Raw genomic sequence first — 19,105 nt, forward strand, 5'->3', positions numbered from 1 at the left:
TCACTTTATCATATTAAGAGAAAGGCAATTTTATTTTTCCTGTTTTACCCTTAACATTAATTATTCATTCCCCAAATCATTTTTTTAGTTTATTAAAACTATACACCATTAATATGAGTATTATAATAAAATATGCAGTTCATTTACTATTATTTAAGGAGCGTGCAAAATTCATAGTGGACAAGTAAAAATGAACGAAGGGAGTAATTTGTACCCTAACCCTATATGTGAATTCCTTTAACACACCAATATTTTACACGTCAAATTTGTTCACAAATATGTCTGATATGCACTTACGAGCTCGATCACTTCCTCTTGAAGATTGCACCACACGAGACAATTAAAGTCTACTACGTGTCATAACTCAATGAAAAAAATATACTTAAAAAAAACCCTAATTGAAAACATAAATATATATATATATATATATATATATATATATATATATATTTATTGTCTTTTATCGTCCAGGTAAAATTAATGTAGTAGCAAATTGTCATTTACTTTAAGAGCCTATTTGGACATGATTTGAAATCAGATTGATTTGAAGTTAAAATTGTGTTTGGACATGTACTTTGAATTTCTTATGTTGTATTTTTTCTCATAACTATGAAAGCCCTATAATTTGTGAAAACTATCAGAACTTTCCTAACTCTTACACAATCTTACCAAATGGGCAAATCATAATTCATAAACAATGTATTGGAATATCCTAAGGTCATTCGCACAAACGCCCCTCAAATTTGTGGTCTTTAAGTTTTTCCTTTCAACATTTAACGGCGCAATATAACTTAGATTCGTCTTGGCAAAGTTTATGTTTGGCTAATTTGGCAGAAAGCACCAGATGTGACTCATTGTTCACTGAAGCGACAAGCTTGCCGCAAAAGAATATATCCACAATGAAGAATGACAAAATGGGTATTCCAAATTTGTGGATTCGAGTTAGGAAAGGGTCTTTCACCTTTGATCCGGGATGATTTTTTTTTTGTGATTTCTACTAAGTTATGTACTTAGTCTTTTTTGAGAGCTCAAACTGTATGGGGGAGTCCCTCCTCTTTTCTTTATCTTCTGTTAATAGGTCATTTTTAGATTAGCCGAGGAGTTCTCCTCTCCTATGTATCATTTGCCTTATTAATAGAACCCTAACGAGCAATCTTTACAAAAACAGAAAAAAAAATTGAATTGATTAATATTACGTATTTGGATAGAAGTATTGAAACTTTGAATAATCATGTCTTTTGAATTATAAATACTTGACTTATAACCACATTAGTGTTTACCGACTCCATAAATAAGCAAAAAGATATTTATAAACCAATTTGACCAGCTTATAAACTTAGTGAAACATCCTCTAAACCTTTTACTGTCTTCTTATTTAGATTTTAATAGCGGGTCGTGATATATTTTATGAAGATGGTCTGACCTTGCTTCTATGTTATGTATATTTCGAACAAACTATACGTCTTGTGTCTTTTTATGTTGTAAAATGTAGGATCTTGGAGTAAGTCTTTTAAGTGTTTTGGTTGGACTTTTATCATGCGTAGTAATATTATGAGCCCGTTTGGATTGGCTTACAGCTTAAAGCTGTTTGCAGCTTATAAGCTGAAAAAAATAAGTTGGGGTAGTCCAACTTATTTTTTTTGGCTTATAAGCTGTTTTCAGCTTATAAGCTGCTTTAGATAAACTAAGTCAAATGGGTCCAATTATTTTTTTGAGCTTATTTTAAGCATAAAATGACTTTAAGCTGGCCAGCCAAACATTCAAAAAAGCTGAAAACAGCTTATAAGTCAACTTATAAGCCAATCCAAACGGGCTCTATATTGAAACATCGTGTATAAATAAAAAGCATAGAAGCTGTCTCAGCTCAGTGGTAGAGTGCATGGCTTTTAACCACGTGGTCGTGGGTTTCTTAAATCTAAATATGACATATCAAAATGGAGCGTTATGTCATGTTCTTAGTCTTCAACTAAGCGCACGTGCGGCACTTGACAACTCGCTCACGTTCTTGCACAACTTGCTCACGATCTTGCTATGTCAAGTCAGCCTAGTTTACTACACTCAAGATTGCTAAGGGAATAGTAGGTGAATAAGACAAGAGAAATTTGCTAGAAAGAGGCTTTTTATTATAGAAGAGTTGATTGATTTTTGCTTGATGATTTACAAATGAATGACCCTCCTATTTATACTACTCACCTAGGGACTAGTATGTAAATAATAATTATTAAACAAGTCCCTACATATTTACAAATAAGCCCCTATTCTAGAAATCTCTACACAACTAGAATATTCTAAGGACTTTCCATGCAATTCCATAAGGTTCTAAGGTCTTCCATGAGAAATCTCCATATTTCTCGAGAACCTTCTCACATAAGCTAGCCTTCTCTCCATGTAAGCATCCACATAAGCTTCCTACATGGCAAAAATAGTTCCACGTGGCGCCTAGGTGGCATGATGATGTGGCGGGTCATCACACTCTCCCCCACCCGATGTTGCGACGACCGCGGCGCAATGCTGCTGTATAAACTCTCGAATTTTGTCTTTAAATTGCCACAAGTATTCGTACCGCCCCCATGCAGCCTCCTCCGGTGATTTCCCCTTCCAATATATGAGGAACATGGCAGTGTCCTTTTGCCCTTGTTTCCGCCTGGCCTAGTAGTCAATGATAGCCTCAATCTCGCTATCGTGTGAGGCGGTGACGGTAATCGGTGCATGACTTGACCCTTTTCCGGTTCATGCTCCAACTCAATCTTGTGATCCTGCTCACGCCTAAGAGGCAAGCTCTTAGGTAGCTCTTCGGAAATACCATCTTTGTTTTCTTCGAGCAAATTATCTATCCAAGGCGGCGGTGTCTCTTGGGTACCATTATCTTCCTTCAGACTTGTAATGGTTGCCATGAATGTTGGCTCCTCTTTCTTGAGCCCCTCGACAAGCTGCATAGCTGAAAGTTGTGCATGGCCCTGTTCATGCGACATAGTCACTGTAGGCACCATGCAAGCGCCTTCTCGCTCCATGACCAAGAGACGTTGGAGGTAGGGATCGATCATCGCGTGGCAATGTCTAAAGAATTCTTGCCCCAAAACAATGTCAAAGATATCCATAGTAGTGGCGGTAAAATTTGTCGTACCTTTCCAATCGCCCAATTTGACACCAACGCCATTAGCTACACCACGAGCATTTTCTGGCTTAGCATTCACGGTCTTAACGAGGGCGTTAATTGGAGCGAGCTTCAACTCTAGTCTCTTCGCTGCAGCCTCGATCACAAAATTGTGAGTCGCTCCAGTTTCCACCAATGCACGAGCGGGCTTGTTATTGATGGTGAGATCCACGTATTGGTTTTTATTATCATTGGTTTAACTATCTTTCTTCACGACAGCGCCACATAGTCTAATCGTCCCTAACTGTGCGATTCCCGTACTCTGTGTTTGCGTCTGCTCGTGACTTGCACGTACCATAGCGCTAATGCTCTTCAGGTCAGGGCAATTTTTGAAGATGTGCGGCCCTCCGCATAAGTAGCATCCCTTCTTCTCATTCTGCGCCTTCTTTTCGGCATAGCCCTGACGACCACTTGACTTCTTGCCGTTGAACCTGTTCTCATTTTGAGTCTTAGAGTACTGTTGATGCGACTCCTTGCTCTCGCCACGGTCTCCCCCACCTTTGGCATCGCTACCCCTTGACTCATTGCCTTGGCCTTTGTCATGCTTGAAGTCCATCAAAGACTCGGCCTCCACTATGGCTTGGTCTACGTTTGCAACTTGACGGCGTTGCAACTCCTGCTTAGCCCAATTTTGCAACTCGTCTATAAAGTGAAACAATAAGTCATCATTGGTGAGGTTAGGAATTTGAAGCGTAAGGGTGGTGAACTCCTTGACATAGTCTCGTATGCTCCCTATTTGCTTCAACTCTCTAAGTTTGCGCCTTGCCTCATACAAGACATTATTTGGGAAGAACTGTCGCTTGAACTCATGCTTGAACTGATCCCACGTGTTGATTGTGCATAGACCTCTGTCAGCATCGGCGACCTTTCTTCTCCACCATAACATGGCAGTCTCTGTTAGGTACAATACAGCGGTGTTGATCTTGGCCTCATCGTCCCTCACTTTTCCATGCCTGAAATAATTCTCCAAGTGCCAAAGAAAGTTCTCCACCTCTTGTGCATCACGAACCCCTTTGAACACTGGTGGCTTGGGAGCCTCGATCTTAGCCTCCCTCGTCACGATAACATTGGTGGCTGCCCCGGTCCCACCAACGTTGACCTGCTCTTCGAGTGCCACTATATTTGCCTTCATGGCATCGATAGTACTCAACGCCTCCATGAGTCTGCACTCTAAGGCAGTGATGGTTTGCTTTACCTCAATCTCAGCCTGCATGTGCCCTTCCAAGTCATTTCGGATGCTTTCAATCTCTTCAAGAGTATGCCCCTCAAGAACGCTAAGAGTTCCCTCTACCTTGCCCAAACGTTGGCCAAATATGTCGATGGCGTCCATCCCCACGTTAACCTTCATAACCCACTCTTTACCAAGCGAGACGTCCTCGGACAGGACCTCCACGTCATCTTCGCTCGCCTCAGTGGTAGATGGTTCTTGGGATATAAGCCCTTCATTTGGCACAACCTCTGGCGGCACCTCTTGGCTCTTGTTGGTGTCATTCCTCTTTTTGTTATGGCCCTTCTTGGCAGCAGCATCCTGGATGACATTGGCTTGGGTTTTAGCAGCGTTGATTTCTCCGTCATTTGCCATTCCCTCAGTCGTAACCTTCGCTCTGATACCACGTTGTCACGTCCTTAGTCTTCAACTAAGCGCACGTGCGGCACTTGACAATTCGCTCACGTTCTTGCACAACTTGCTCACGATCTTGCTATGCCAGGTCAGCCTAGTTTACTACACTCAAGATTGCTAAGGGAATAGTAGGTGAATAAGACAAGAGAAATTTGCTAGAAGGAAGCTTTTTATTATAGAAGAGTTGATTGATTTTTGCTTGATGATTTACAAATGAATGACCCTCCTATTTATACTACTCACCTAGGGACTAGTATGTAAATAATAATTATTATACAAGTCCCTACATATTTACAAATAAGCCCCTATTCTAGAAATCTCTACACAACTAGAATATTCTAAGGACTTTCCATGCAATTCCATAAGGTTCTAAGGTCTTCCATGAGAAATCTCCATATTTCTCGAGAACCTTCTCACATAAGCTAGCCTTCTCTCCATGTAAGCATCCACATAAGCTTCCTACATGGCAACAATAGTTCCACGTGGCGCCTAGGTGGCATGATGATGTGGCGGGTCATCATAGTTAACTATTAAATCAATAGTTGAGTTGTAACATTATTAAAGGAAGAAAAACAAAACAACAGGAGGTAATCGAAACGTGCAAAATATAAAATATAATTTTATGAATAATCATAGGATTGTTTTTTTGTTTTCCGCACGATATTTGATACCCACTTTGAGATCCAACTAAGCTAGATTTGAATCGGAAAGTGTAACATCCCGTAAATTCGAGTTAGGTGTCACTGTGAAATAATTGGGGTTTAGATGTCATTTTAACCTTTTGGATCTCTTGGGATGGATAATGGTGTTAAATAATCTTTTTGGGGTCAAATGAGATAAGGAAGTTCCTTAGAAATCCTGAAATTCGTCTAAGTCTGAGACAGTTTCGGTTATGCCCAGTTTTCGGGTATTTTTGTTGGGAATTTGGGAAAACTCAAAACATGAAAGTTGTAGGTATTTGAAATACCTTTCGAATCATATATTATGGAGGTCAAACAAAGGTCTGTACGAAAAGTTATGATCGATTTACTGAAGTTGTATAAAATGAAAATCCCGATTCTTGTAGGATTAGGTTTTAAAGCCCAAACCTTTATAATGACCTATAAATACAACCCAAAAACGTCCAAGGAGAGGGTTTTTCCACCAGAGCTATATATCATCTCTCTAAGGTTAGTTTTTACTCAAATCCCTAAGTTAATTACCTTAGCTAATCTCTAGGTTAACACCGAATCATTATATGAAATCGATAGATTGTGGAAACTTCATTCAAGGTCAAATATGGGATGAAGCTTTGGGATTTCTTCAAAAAGGTAACACCCTCACACTTTTATGGATATATGGAATTATTATTATGTTTTAGACAAGGAATAGTTGGTAGAATCATGAAATAGGATTGGTTTAGATGCACTTTATTAAAAACAAAACCCTAGTATTTTTGCTGTAGAATTTCCTCCGACCAGCCATATTAAATTGACGTTTCCCGCTTATCTAACCGTTGGATTGAGCCCAAATTTTAACTGAGTGGTCCCAACATATAGGTCTTAGATGGGAACGGTGAAGATCGAATTTCAAGGTCTGTCGTTGGGCGTTTCCAGCTATGAACAGTAGCTGCGAATTTGGTGAATATCTATAGTTTATTGGTCATACATACCTCAATTAGATGTAGAATGATTCTTTGAAGCATGGAGCTTACGTTTGGAATATTTTAACGGGATTTAAGGTATGTCTCTTTTGAACATACTTTTTCGATCGGTCTTTATGAACTCTTTGGTGGTGATTTGTATGTCTCCCTTTTAAAAACCTTATTTTGGATGTATGTCTCTTTAAAAATAAAATCCTTTTTGAATGTAAAGGTAATTTATATGTCTCTTTTGAAAATCCTTTTTGACTATGAAGGTGATTTGTATGTCTCTCTTTTGAAAACTTATTTTGAATGAAAATCACTTTTGAAACTATTGTTGGAAGTATAAATTTTATTCAAGATTCTTTAATGAATAAAAGGAAAAGTAATTCTTTTCATGGTTCGTGAACTCCAATTCATGTCTAAATGATGGTTAATGTGTGTGAGGGGACAAACACACATTAAACCTAGATTGTAACAAACCCTATATATGTATATGATATTATGAATGTTTTCCTCTATAAGAGATGCTTAATAATGAAGGATAACGATTGGTAATGATATTGGAATTCTCTTGATAGATGATTTAACTAGTTACTTGAAAGGTTGTTGACTCATAAAGTATGTTATCACGAATTGTGGAAATTGAAACTTGTTTAAAGAAGCGAAACGTTTTCAAGACATTTTTTGAAATGATTTATCTTTACGATATGGCATAACGAACCTTAACGGTAAATGGTGATGTGACTACTTTAAGATGAATTGTAATTCGGCTTTTAAGCTATGAACTCTGTTGATGTGATTTTGCCTAGCCATTCGGGAGGATGAGTGGTCACCGAGGATTTCATATTCCAGTGTATTTATGCCTAGCCATTCGGGAGGATGAGTGGTCACCGAGGATTTCATATTCCGGTGTATTTATGCCTAGCTACTCGGGAGGAAGGGTAGTCACTATGGATCCTAGTGTGGTAATTGCCTAGCTATTCGGGAGGAAGGATAGCCACCGTTGGGTTCGCTACCCGGGGTGTGATTTATGCCTAGCTATTCGGGAGGAAGGATAGCCACCGCATACTACATAGTTCGGTGTGATTTATGCCTAGCTATTCGGGAGGAAGGATAGCCACCGAGAATTATATGTTCCGGTGTGGTGCGCTATGCGCGATATGATTGATTCTTGGGCCTGAATTGACATGTGTGATATTCTCATTCTCTCATGGAACTGTTGTTGACAATCATGATCAATTTGAAAGGCATAATTGAAAGTTATAAATTGACAAAAGGCTTTGTAATCGGTTTTGATAATTCTTATTGAGATACACATGCTGAATACCTGTTTTTATATTGATTAATGGCTTTGTAAACTGTTTAACAAATGATATTAAGAATCACATAGTGGAATGACTGTTTTTATACTATCCTTTCAGAACTGATTTCTTTATGTATTATTATATTTTATTTTTATAATACTTGTTATCCCCGAGGCACTCACTGAGTACGAAAGTACTCAGGCATACCATTGTTGTTTTTTTATGGTATGTTAGGTAACGGAGAAGAGCAGGTTCGTGATACTCTCGACGCTTAGGAGAACTTGCTGCTGCTGCTGTTGATTTGGTGAGCCCACATCCTTGTTCGTGGGACACTTCCTGTTTCATTTATTATTCTAGATTTCCGGGTTGCGTCCCGAAGTTAGATGATTGTTTTATCTCTTAGAAGCTCCATAGATAGTTGTCAGAATTGTGGGTAGATTGTCAAAGTCTCGTACGACTTAATGGGTGTTTGCCACGTTTATGACTATTTACTTATAAAGACTTCCGCTGATTTAATTCATATATTCATGATTTGTTACATTTAATTTATAAACTGTTGGAGGCGAATGTTGAACCTGGCGGGTTCAAGTATTATTATTGTGTTGTTTAGGTTCTTCCGATGTTGTTCATGACGTCGGATGCCGGTCACGTCTAGGGTGGGTTTTGGGGCGTGACAGAAAGCCTCACTTTAGAGGTGAAACGCTCTCTACCAAAGGTGATTCAATTCTCAAAACTTGAACTCGAGACTTTTAATCAAGTGTGCGAAGCACTTGCCATCCTACATACTATTAGATTTTAATACTAATAGGATGAAAAGAACTTGAATTAGCTATGAACTTTCTCACTAATCCGTCGCTAATTGTCTCTTAGCCAACAGAATGTTATGATAGCCCGTCACTAAATAGAATTAGCGACGGTTTGTAGTTTAGCTACAAAAAATTTCCGTGGCTAATTCATGTTTTCAGTAGTATATAAATAAGAAATTAACCTACCTGTAAGAACTGCAATTTTAGTTGTATTTCTCTATATTTTCCAAGAAAGTTCCTATATTACTATCTAGCTACAACTCATTCCTTTAGTGATCTAAATAACGACTGTGAGATAAAGTGAAATTGACCGAAAGTAAATTTTGTAATGGTAATGTTTTATGGATTGTGTATTGATCTAAATGGTAATGGCAATGTTTATGGAAAGTGGATCATTTCCTCCCCTAAATGAGATAATTTTATTGATAATTTAGGTGGGTACCTAATGACTTTCTTGAATTGATGAAATTATTAACTTCATGTATTCCTTATCATTTTATTTTTAAATTAAAGATGTAACAATGCATGTTGATATATGGGATAGTAACGACTTATAAAATTAATCATTACATTTTTTGACACGCGTCTTTCTTATTCTTTGTAATTGGGTGTTCAACTATTGATTGAGCTTTAGTACATATTTCCTAAGAAATAAAAGTCTTTGGTGATAAATGATCTTATTAAAGGTTTAAATTATCTTATTTAAGGCTAACCATCCGAACTATCACATAGTTGTTGCAACCCAAATTCCGCTTTCTCTGTTTTTTTTGTTTCTCTATTTTTTTTTTGTTATCTTTATACAATGAATATTTATATATTGTTTTTTTCACAAAAATGTTCTTTCGATAATGCTTGTTTGAAGGGAAAAATTATCGTTCAACTTTTAATTGCTATTTTGATCTTTCAACTTTTAACTGTTAGATTTCACACTTATAGAATAGTACAAATAGATATATGTCACAGAAAGAACTATTGTTTCTGTTTATTTTAAATAGCTCAATTCAAATGTATGATTACTGATCAATCAACATCAATAATAACCACTTTTTTCCATTAATTTGCTTAACAAACTATTTGGCATGTACAAAGGCTTTGATTACTTCCTGCAGCAGCACAAGTACAACTATGAGGCATCTTACTTGCTGGCCAGTGAAATAGAGCCAGATTGCCACAACTAATGTTAGCACATGTGTCATTAGCCGTGAAGGTTCCAGGGCAAAACTGCTGACCTGACATAAAAGAATGAGAATACTACATATTAATCAATTCGCCTAAAAAGATGAATGATGACAATAAACATTCAAAGACATACTTGTAGAAAAAAAAATTGCATATGCATTGAAGAAGAAATCATACCTAGTGAAGGGTCAAACAAAGTGAAAAATATTGCCATAGAGAAAAGAAACAACATAATGCAACTCTTCATGTTTTCTTCACTATTGTACTTTTATATGATATGAAAGTATGAATTGTTGATGTCATTAAGGACTCTTATATAGGCTTGAATAAAAATATGAAATTATGGTGTTAGCTAAAATAAGGCTAGTAAATCTATAATATTTAAATTACTTGCTAAAAATTACAAATGAAATTATGGCATCAGTTCAAATCTGGCCAGTAATCTTTTAATAATTAAATTACTTTCCCATATATATATATATATATATATATATATATATATATATATATATATATATATATATATATATATATATTTCAAATAAGGCTAGTAATCTTGTAATATTAAATTACTTGCTAAAAAATAAGACAATGCAAATCAAGTACCTACCTATATAATTTTATTTTTGGTAAGTATACCTCCCAATATATTATATCTACTATATGTTATTTAAGTGAATTCTTGCTTTTTCTTTAAATAGAATACCTCCGGGCCCTTTTAAACTTGGCGCCTTTTATAAAGTATCGTAAATGAAGAAAAAAACTTTGAGTTTAAAGTTCCTAGAAAAGGAAATTTAATGAGTTCTAGATAAATTATTTATATATAATATGTGAATTGTTTAACACAAATACAAGATACATGACAAATCTAATGAGTAATTTTACAGCAGATAAAAATGATTAAATAGATTTTCATGGAGAAGGGGGTATGAAAACAAAAATAAATGATAAAGATGAAAGGGATTTTTTTTTAATAAAAAAACCGCAAAACAAAAGAAATTAAAAACGTGGCATGAGCTCAATAGCATGTGCATTTCACTTGTTGTGCCAAATCAGTGTGAGGTGTTGAATTAGGTATATATTTGATATAGTTGATGTGTCTAATAGGAATATTTTTTTGTTGAAGTGTCAAAACGAAAGATGCAAACTACTCTAGGCGGTCGCTTATGACTTTAACCTTGGTTCTAATATATGAGTAATTCACTTTCTAGATAGCAATTAACCGACTCCAAAGTGTTTTGATTTCAATGTAGATAGGATTGATTCTTTTAGACGATTTGGATTTAATACTGCATAGATAATTGATTAATTAATTGGTTGATTATAAGGGTCATCAAGTCGTCTTAGCTCAGTGGTAGAGCGCGTGGCTTTTAACCACGTGGTAGTGGGTTCGATCCCCATAGACGGCGAAAATGCTATTTTTACAAATTATACTTGATTGTTATTGAGGCATTTAACCTCAGATACTTAGTTCATAATGTTCATCAACCAATGTCTAATAAAGTTTATTGGACAAAATCATCAACAAAATAAATCATAAACCAAAAGGCAACAACCTAACACATAGTAGTTCATGATCTTCATGAACCAATGTATAATAAAGTTCGTTAAGAAAATCATCAAGAGAATATAAAAATACATCAAATCTATCTATTTCTCAGAATGGGAAAAGTAAGACATATAAGAGGAGTCTTCAGCGAATGCCTCGTGCTCACCCTGAAAACTCAAAGCTGTTCTGATGGCGACTATCAGCCACGAGAGATGGAAGCAGATCCAACTTGGAACTCTGCATTCAACAAACAATGCAGCAAGTGCATTATTGTTTTTTATCGCCCAGGTAAAATTAATGTTGTAGCAAATTGTCATTTACTTTAAGAGCCAATTTGGACATGATTTGAAATCAGATTGATTTGAAGTTAAAGTTGTGTTTGGACATTTACTTTGAATTTCTTATCTTGTATTTTTTTTCATAAATATGAAAACCCTATAATTTGTGAAAACTATCAGAACTTTCCCAACTCTTACACTATCTTACCAAATGGGTAAACCATAATTCATAAATAATGTATTGGAATATCCTAGGTCATTCGCACAAAAGCCCCTCAAATTTGTGGACTTTAACTTTTTTCCTTTCAACATTTAACGAAGCAATATAACTTAGATTTGGCTTGGCAAAATTTATGTTTGGCTAATTTGGCAGAAAGCACCAGATGTGACTCATTCTTCACTGAAGCTACAAGCTTTCCACAAAAGAATATATCCACAATGAAGAATGACAAAAAAAAAAAAAAAAAAACAGAAAAAAAAAACTGAATTGATTAATATTACGTATTTGGATAGAAGTATTGAAACTTTGAATAAGAATGTCTTTTGAATTATAAATACTTTACTTATATTACTTATAACCACCTTAGTGTTTACTGACTGCATAAATAAGTAAAATGATATTTATAAACCAATTTGACCAGGTTATAAACTTAGCAAAACGCCCTCTAAACCTTTTACTGTCTGCTTATGTAGATTTAATAGCGGGTCGGGACATATTTTATGAAGATGGTCTGACCTTGCTTCTATGTTGTGTATATTTAGAACAAATTATACGTCTAGTGTCTTTTTATGTTGTAAAATGTAGGATCTTGGAGTAAGTCTTTTAAATGTTTTGGTTGGACTTTTATCATGCACAGTAATATTATATTGAAACGTTGTGTATAAATAAAAAGCATAGAAGCTGTCTTAGCGCAGTGGTAGAGTGCATGGCTTTTAACCACGTGGTCGTGGGTTTCTTAAATCTAAATATGACATGTAAAAAGTCGTGGAAATCAAATGGAGCATTAACTCTTAAATCAATAGTAGGTTGTAACATTATTGAAGGAAAAAAACAAAACAACATGAGGTGCATTTTAATCAAAACTGGCAAAAAATAATATATAATTTTATGAATAATCATAGAAAGTTTTTTTTTGTTTTCCGCACGATATTTGATACCCACTTTGAGATCCAACTAACCTAGATTTGAGTCGGAAGCCTTACTTTAGAGGTGAAACACTCTCTACCAAAGGTGATTCAATTCTCAAAACTTGAACCCGAGACCTTTGATCAAGTGTGTGAAGCACTTGCTATCCTACATACTATTAGATTTCAATACTAATAGGACGAAAAGAACTTGAATTACTACGAACTTTCTCACTAATCCGTCGCTAATTGTCTCTTAGCCAACAGATTGTCATGATAGCCCGTCACTAATCTGTCGCTAAATAGAATTAGCGATGAATTTGTAGTTTAGCCACAAAAAATTTCCATGGCTAATTCATGTTTTTAGTAGTATATAAATAAGAAATTAGCCTACCTGTAAGAACTGCAATTTTAGTGGTATTTCTCTGTATTTTCCAAGAAAGTTCCTATATTACCATCTAGCTACAACTCATTCCTTTAGTGATCTAAATAACGACTGTGAGATAAAGTGAAATTGACCGAAAGTAAATTTTGTAATGGTAATGTTTATGGATAGTATATTGATCCAAATGGTAATGGTAATGTTTATGGAAAGTGGATCATTTCCTCCCCTAATTGAGATAATTTTATTGATAATTTAGGTGGGTACCTAATGACTTTCTTGAATTGATGAAATTATTAACTTCATGTATTCCTTATCATTTTATAAATTAAAGATGTAACAATGCATGTTGATATATGGGATAGTAACGACTTATATAATTAATCATTACATTTTTTGACACGCGTCTTTCTTATTCTTTGTAATTGGGTGTTCAACTATTGAGCTTTAGCACATATTTCCTAAGAAATAAAAGTCTTTGGTGATAAATGATCTTATTAAAGGTTTAAATTATCTTAGTTAAGGCTAACCATCCGAACTGTCCCATATATGTTGCAACCCACATTCCACTTTCTCTGTTTTTTTGTTTCTCTATTTTTTTTTTGTTATCTTTATACAATGAATATTTATATATTTGTTTTCACAAAAATGTTCTTTCGATAATGCTTGTTTGAAGGGAAAAATTATCGTTCAACTTTTCATTGCTATTTTGGTGTTTCAACTTTTAACTTTCAGATTTCACACTTGTAGAATAGTACAAATATCTATATCGAAAGAACTATTGTTTCTTTTTATTTTAAATAACTCAATTCAAATGTATGATTACTCATCAATCAACATCAATAATAACCACTCTTTTGCATTAATTTGCTTAACAAACTATTTGGCATGTACAAAGGCTTTGATTGCTTCCTGCAGCAGCACAAGTACAACTATGAGGCATCTTACTTGCTGGCCAGTGAAATAGAGCCAGATTGCCACAACTAATGTTAGCACATGTGTCATTAGCCATGAAGGTTCCAGGGCAAAACTGCTGACCTGACATAAAAGAATGAGAACGTATTAATCAATACGCCTAAAAAGATGAATGATGACAATAAAAATTCAAAGACATACTTGTAGGAAAAAAAAATTGCATATGCATTGAAGAAGAAATCATACCTAGCGAAGGGTCAAACAAAGTGAAAAATATTGCCATAGAGAAAAGAAGAAGCATAATGCAACTCTTCATGTTTTTTTTTTCACTATTGTACTTTTGTATGATGTGAAAGTACTATTGTATGATATGAAAGTAGGAATTGTTGATGTCAGTTAGGACTCTTATATAGGGCTTGACTAAAAATATGAAATTATGGTATTAGCTAAAATAAGGCTAGTAAATCTATAATATTTAAATTATTGCTAAAAATTACAAAGGAAATTATGTCATTAACTCAAATTTGGCTAGTAATCTTTTAATAATTAAATTACTTTCCTATATATATATATCAATATCAAATTATGCTAGTAATCTTGTAATATTAAATTACTTGCTAAAAAATAAGACACAATGCAAATCAAGTACCTACCTATATAATTTTGTTTTTGGTAAGTATGCCTATCAATATATGATATATATTATATGTTATTTAATTGGATTTTTGCTTTTTGTTCAGATAGAATACCTCCGGGCCCTTTTAAACTTGGTACCTTTTATAAAGTATCATAAATGAAGATAAAATTTTGAGTTTAAAGTTCCTACATTCTAGAAAAGGAAATTTAATGAGTTCTAGATAAATTATTTATATACAATAAGCGAATTGTTTAACACAAATACAAGATACATGACAAATCTAATGAGTAATTTAACGGCAGATAAAAATGATTAAATAGATTTTCATGGAGAAGAGGGTATGAAAACAAAAAATAAATGATAAAGGAGAAGGCATTTTTTTTTTATAAAAAAACTGCAAAACAAAAGAAATTAAAACAGTGGCATGAGCTCAATAGCATGTGCATTTCACTTGTTGTGCCAAATCAGTGTGAGGTGTTTAATTAGGTATATATTTGACATAGTTGGAGTGTCTAATAGGATTTTTTTTTTTTTGATTGAAGTGTCAAAATGAAAGATGCAAACAACTTTAGGCGGTCGCTTATGACTTTAGCCTTGGTTCTAATAGATGAGTAATTCACTTTCTAGCTAGCAATCAAACTCCAAAGTTTTTGATTTCAGTGTAGATAGGATTGATTCTTTTAGATGATTTGGATTTAATACTGCATAGATAACTGATTAATTAATTGGTTGATCATAAGGGTCATCAAGCCGTCTTAGCTCAGTGGTAGAGCGCGTGGCTTTTAACCACGTGGTCGTGGGTTCGATCCCCACAGACGGCGAAAATGTTATTTTTACAAATTATACCTGCTTGTTATTGAGGCATTGTTGTTGTTAGGAAATCTTTATGAGTATGCAATTTTTTATTTTTTTTTGTGTATGCAATCCAAATTTACCTCGGATACTTAGTTCATAATGTTCATCAACCAATATCTATTAAGGTTTATTGGACAAAATCATCAACAAAATAAATTGAAATCTCAAACAAATGTCAGATAAACCGAAAGGCAACAACCTAACACCTAGTTCATGATCTTCATCAACCAATGTATAATAAAGTTCATTAAGAAAATCATCAACAAATTAGACTGAAATCATCAACAAAATAAATTGAAATCCCAAACAAATGCCTAATAATCTAAAATGAAAGTGAACCTTTTACATATATCTAAGTATTTTGGATTTTGGTCAAAATTGATTTAAAATTGTAGCAATCTGTATATCCAATTTTTTTAAAACATAACCCTTATCCGAAAAAAATATCCAAAATTTGAAATCCGACCATCCGAATAGTGTGGATCAATTTGGATGTATCCGAAACTGATTTAAAAAAAATAAAACTAAATTAATTTAGTCAAGTTTTAACGGTTAAAATTGAATCAAACCAAACACTACACAAGGTTATTGTTTTGAATTTGGTCAATTAGTGGCATTATGATTGTTAGCAATGTTCATGATTCGGTACTTCGGTTTGATTGATTTTTGGTTAAAATCAATACTAAATTAATTAAGTCATATTTTTAATAATTAAATTCAAACCAAACCAAACATCTGAGAAGGCTATCGGTTGTGTTTAGGTCAGTTTGGTTTGATTTTTCGATTTTATATTTTATTTATATTTACAAACTTTAAAGTCTTACTAACAAATAGTAATTTAATGATAATTATTGAGACGGTGAACACGCCAAAATAAAGTGTCACGACCCAAATTCCCATTTGTGCCGTGAGGGAGTCCGGAACCAAAATGACCACAAAAAAACATTTTGAACCAAAGTACCCCCAACAAAACAAAATGTTACTGAAGTGCCTTTAGCGCAATAATTTACTGCGTTAAAGGACTTAACTGTAATGGCATGGTTAAGCCCTTTAACGCAGTAATTACTGCATTAAAGGAGTCCCCCATTTTTTTTCCTTTTTTTTTTTTTTTGGTTAAACACCTCTTTCTTTACACTTTTTTACGTACTTTAGCCATAAATTAATCATGCTTCGGGACTCAAAAACTTCAATATTTTATATAGAACCCTACTTATTTTTGTGCTATTAATAAGGCAGGCTTGTCATGACCCAACCGGAGGGCCATGACGGGTACCCGGTGCTAACCCACCCGGGCACCTCTTATCATACATTCACATTTACATCTAGGTGATCCACATAGTTAAATCATACTTTCTATCTATCATTCATACTATTCCCATTGGGCAACAATACATTTATATCACCATCAACAACAATGCCCACAACAATGTACATAAGCCGACGAGGCTAACAAAACGGTATCCAAAATATAAGCCGACAAGGCCAAATACATCTAACCATATACACATGTCTACGAGCCTCTAAGGAGAGTATGTCATATCATATAGGCGGGACAGGACCCCGCCATGCCCATAAGTATGTACACAAAAGAATAGATACCAAAAGCTGTAGCTCCGAATGAAATGGAGCTCCGCTACGTAGTCCCTGAGTAGTAAAGGTATGGATCAAGCCTTTCTCCCTGACCACCTGCGGGCATAACGCAGCCTCCACAAATAAAAGGACGTCAGTACGAAGAATGTACTAAGTATGTAAAGCATAATCAACATCATTATAGAAGCATAAGAGACAACATAAGAATTAGCATAAGATAGGGGGTAGTAGAACCGTCATCATAAACACTTACTTGCTTTTCATAGGGACCTTCCATTTCTAATGCGTGATTGTGTACATACATTCATATCCGTATCCGTACTTATTTACATTGCATATCCATATTCATATTTATATTCATATTCGTATTCATTTACATATTCCTTTACATAGTCATATTCATAGCATACCCGACCATGAAGGATCGGTGTTTCACATACCCGGCCATGGCAAGGCTCGGTGATTATACATACCTGGCCCTACCAAGGCTCAGGGTTATCCGTACCTACTGCAGTGGTGTGCGCGCGATACATATCATACCCGACCATATAAGCTCGGTGTTACATAATAGTCATACATAAACACATATACATAAGAGCTCATAAGCATCTTTGACATCATTGCTATCATCGTTTTGTTGCATCTATCCTTAGAGGATCACTCATCATATAAGGAATTTCATAGAATCGTAACATAACGAGAATCATGAGCTTTAGTAGTTTTTAAAGATAGAATCATTTAGAGGACTTCATAGGCTCATGAAAGAATAGATATATAGCCAAGGAACCATGTCTATTGAAAGAAGGGTTAGCCTTACATACCTTTTTGTTCAGCTATTCTATCGCTTGAACGTTCTCCTCCAATGCTCACGTTTCTACCTTCATTAGAGTTATACTAACATTAGATAATCGATAGCTTAGCATACTTGACTAAAGCTAGAGAAAATTGGGAAGCGTCTCCTTTGTTTATACAACTTCCTCCATATCATATATCAACTCCCAAACATCTATAATAATATTCACAACATCATAAGCAATAGTCTTTATTCATCCACATTATCTATATTTCTCAATTCTCTTCAAATCACCCATATCCATGGTCATAGCACACTATTACGTTCACTCATATGAAATGTTTATCCCATGTTCTTAATGTCATTTATAACATAATCATAATCACAACATATCAAGAATCATGACTCAATCCAAGCTACTACTAAAAAATATCACTATTCTCACATTCATGACCCATTTTCTATCTCCTTCTATAATCCAAGTATTTCAACCTCTAAATACCTTAAACAACATGGAAAGACCATAAAACTTACCTTAGATGGTGTAGGAATGGACTTTGGGTGGAAACACTTCACTTGAGAAAAACCCTAGTTCCACTTCCACTTGGATTTCTTATCTTGGATGAACTTTAATAAGTTTCTTACACTTGATTCTCTTGGTTTGATGAAGTTGATCCTTAATATCTCTTGAATTCTTGTGGGAGAGGTATGGATAGATGTTCTAGAGAGTTCTAGAGAGAAGGGGAGTGAAGAGGAAATAAAATGAAATGAACTTGATCCCCTTATTAATAATTCTCAAGATGTCCCGACCAAATTCTACGGACCAACATACGGTCCGTATAATTTATACTGACCATATGTCTGGCCGTAGATTTGGTCCAGTGAGGCTGGAAATCTAGGCTGAATATACGGCCTAACATACAGCCAGTATATTTTATACGGCCAGTAGGTTGGGCCGTATAATGCCAGTTTCTCCGAACTCGTTCTCGTCGACTCGTTTGATCTCCAATCCTTATGGAACTTTTTTAACACTTATTTAGCACCTCATTAACATTCTAAGGGACGTCATAACTCTTCTCCAAAACATCATTAAGTCATCATTAACTTGTTACTCGTAAATCTCTCCCGATACATAACGCATACCTTGCCTCTCTTGGCAGACTTCCTTCTCTTACCTCAAATGTCTTTGCAATATCAATTAGGGTCATCAAATGCCATTTCTTACTTATTGAAACATCGCATACTTCGTGCCCTTCGTTATCCTATTCACTGTGCATTAACGAAAAATTTTTC

At 34.9% G+C, this 19,105-nt stretch overlaps 2 long non-coding RNA genes and 2 other non-coding genes across 4 annotated transcripts; 2 read left to right on the top strand and 2 right to left on the bottom strand.

The window, feature by feature from the left end:
- Positions 1 to 9,539: 9,539 nt before the first annotated feature.
- Positions 9,540 to 9,975, bottom strand: LOC132604993 (uncharacterized). The gene is made up of 2 exons (XR_009568957.1): positions 9,866 to 9,975; positions 9,540 to 9,738 (listed from the first exon to the last, which is right to left on the bottom strand). It is a non-coding gene; the product is annotated as an uncharacterized LOC132604993 (long non-coding RNA).
- Positions 9,976 to 11,025: 1,050 nt separating this feature from the next.
- TRNAK-UUU (transfer RNA lysine (anticodon UUU)) lies at positions 11,026 to 11,097 on the top strand. The gene has a single exon. It is a non-coding gene; the product is annotated as a tRNA-Lys (tRNA).
- Positions 11,098 to 13,857: 2,760 nt separating this feature from the next.
- Positions 13,858 to 14,327, bottom strand: LOC132604994 (uncharacterized). Its single transcript, XR_009568958.1, has 2 exons — positions 14,184 to 14,327; positions 13,858 to 14,060 (listed from the first exon to the last, which is right to left on the bottom strand). It is a non-coding gene; the product is annotated as an uncharacterized LOC132604994 (long non-coding RNA).
- Positions 14,328 to 15,323: 996 nt separating this feature from the next.
- On the top strand, positions 15,324 to 15,395 carry TRNAK-UUU (transfer RNA lysine (anticodon UUU)). The gene has a single exon. It is a non-coding gene; the product is annotated as a tRNA-Lys (tRNA).
- The last annotated feature ends 3,710 nt before the right edge of the window (positions 15,396 to 19,105 follow it).

Source organism: Lycium barbarum, chromosome 8 (genome assembly GCF_019175385.1).
Source record: "Lycium barbarum isolate Lr01 chromosome 8, ASM1917538v2, whole genome shotgun sequence".
NCBI classification, from domain to species: Eukaryota; Viridiplantae; Streptophyta; class Magnoliopsida; order Solanales; family Solanaceae; genus Lycium; species Lycium barbarum.